Source organism: Akebia trifoliata, chromosome 4 (genome assembly GCF_017979445.1).
Source record: "Akebia trifoliata isolate Shusen 1 chromosome 4, ASM1797944v1, whole genome shotgun sequence".
Taxonomy (NCBI): domain Eukaryota; kingdom Viridiplantae; phylum Streptophyta; class Magnoliopsida; order Ranunculales; family Lardizabalaceae; genus Akebia; species Akebia trifoliata.
Window position 1 is genome coordinate 19,106,565 of NC_141378.1, and position 2,717 is coordinate 19,109,281.

A 2,717-nucleotide genomic window follows, 5' to 3' on the forward strand; every position below is an offset into this window, starting at 1 on the left:
TGAATTAGATGACCGTCTTATTAGTTGTTAAACCTCCATACTTAAGGTCATAGATTATATAATTTTTTTTTGAAGCTCATCTTCCAATAAATTGACAGTTAAGGGTCGTTAAAAAAAATCTCTACAAGAAAATATTTGATAGATTAGCCTGTCAAATTTTGAGAAATTTGACGGACCTTGACATGATGAGACTAGCCTCTTTTGTAGTAGTATTAATATTAGTAACATTTTCCTTACTTAGTAAGATTTTAACCCTTACTAAGTGTCATTTTGCTCAAATCGCTCAAATCGACTATTACATTAGCAAATCCAAAATCACAGCCCTTTAAATTTCATCGAGAAACTCAGATCCAACCTTTTCTTTTTTTGTCAAAAAAACAATTGCTTTTGTGCTCGAAGGTTTTGAAAATAAAAGGCACCGAACTGCCACCTAACTCCAAAATTTAAAATTAAAATTCAACAGTGAAATATACTTTTTTTTTTTTTTTTTCGTCCCAAGTTCATAGAGTTTTTATCTTCTACAACCTGAAGCATTGGATGGTGGTTTTTGATATCACAAGGTGAGTCCAAGGACCCTAGTAAGACTGAAAATCCTTTAGTAAGGCTAGTCGAACTCTTAGGATTACACTATTACTGTGGCAGTAGAAGTCAGATCAGGTGAAAAGACAAAGTTGACAATTTGAAGAGTAACAGATAAATTTCAATGGAGCCGTCCAATGTAAGGGATGTATAGGTAGTTTGAAAAACATGGGGGTTATATATAATATTAAAATATGTGGGCCAAATGATCAATTATATAATTTTTTAAAGTTCAGTGGGGGCTGTAGCCCCGTTGGCCCTTGGCTTTGTCTGGGTGGACACACCAAGATCTAGTTTTCAATAGAGCTTGAGCCCCGAGACCATGTGAAAATATAAATTTTATTGATAATTATTGGATGAATATTATATAAAATCCAATAAAATATTTATAAGCATTACATCAACTAAGATATACAGAAACTACTTAATATAAATATTCTAGAATTTCCTAATTCATATATGCTAGAATATCAATAAATATGCTAGAATATCTTTCTTTCACAATCTTCCATTTTTTATAAGATACACTAACAATGATACAGTGTATCTCACGCATCTTATTCTTTAACACTTAACTACTTAAAAATAAATAAAAAATTCAAGTATTTGAGAATTTAAATATTAGAGTTGTGCCTAAGTGACTGCAAAATTTACATCGATTCACAGTTTGCTGATGTGGAGTCATATATACTTTCCACTCGTATTTTGATGAAAAACATCTATGGTTCCATATACACATCCACATCAACAGAGTGAATCGATGTAAATTTTAATGTCATTCTAGTATTATTCCAAAGATTATGTTTTGACTTATGACAGAGAAAATTGTACAACATTTTTATTTTTATGGGTAAGCTGGGCTTAATGGTCAACAAGGAGTACTATTTATCTCTATTAATTATTTCTATTTTTCTTGACAAGAGTTGTTTTGCAATGCATCAAACCATCTGAACTATGGAACTAAGCCATTGATCCCATAACAGTTGGGCATGCAATTCATATAATGGATTACTGTTTTAAAATATCTAATTTCAACAGTTAATTATTGAAATTAGATATTTTCCTTTACTAAGGAAAGGAGGAGGGACATGGTTTTAAATCTCGTTCGAGATCGAGATGACTCATTTAAGTCATCTTGGTATCGTCTATAAACAACATGGATAGACCCGGACAAGATTTTCAAAATCTTGTCCAAGTCAACCGGGATTTTATATAATTTAATTTTTTTTTAAGGAATTTAAACACATATTATGTAAAAAAAAAATATGATTTTATGACTAAACATCTTCAAATCTACCTTATTTTATAAAAAAAATCTATAATTATTTATATATGAATAAATAATAATTAACCAAGTTAAGGGTTTATCTCATGATACAGGTTGACTCATCCGAAAGAACTCAGTCTTGTCCATAAACAAGAAAAAACGTCAAACCGATCTTAAACCATGAGGGAGGAGTGCAACATTTTTTCTTTTCTTTATAAGAGCAATCACATTAATGGCGTGCAAGATGAATTTTTCAAGTGATTGGTACAATCCTTTCATATGAGATGCAAGTAGTTGTTCCCTATATAGAGGAAAATGCTTCAGTTTTTGCAAAGGATACTGTGTAAGACACTGAGTTGAGGAGGAGGTGTACATAGAACTTGAGGTAAAACACCTATAATTTTGTCAACACCTCCACATCAGCTCAGTGTCCTATGCAGTCATTCACTCTACGACAACTCTTATATAGATGGCATGAAAATGCTGAATTGACTATCTTTGACATTGTGTTGATGTGGCAGTGGGTAGAGAATCATAGATTTTTTCTTTATATCCCAAGAAAAAATCAATGATTTTTCGTCGACCGCCATGTCAACACAATGTCAGAGGTAGTCAATTTAGAACTACTCATAACTTTTTTGAGTCGTGCTGGAGTGACATTACAATTGACATCGTTTCACACATTGCCGAGGTGGAAGTGCACACAGAACCATAGATGCTTTTCACTCGTATCTCGACGAAAAACCACGTCAACATTGTGAATTTTAGTGTCCCTCGAGCATTTTCCAACTTTTTGCTCGATTAGCGCACATGTCACATGCTGAAAGGGAGGTATCAACAGTTTGATGCAGCCTTCTGAGTTCAAAGTCAG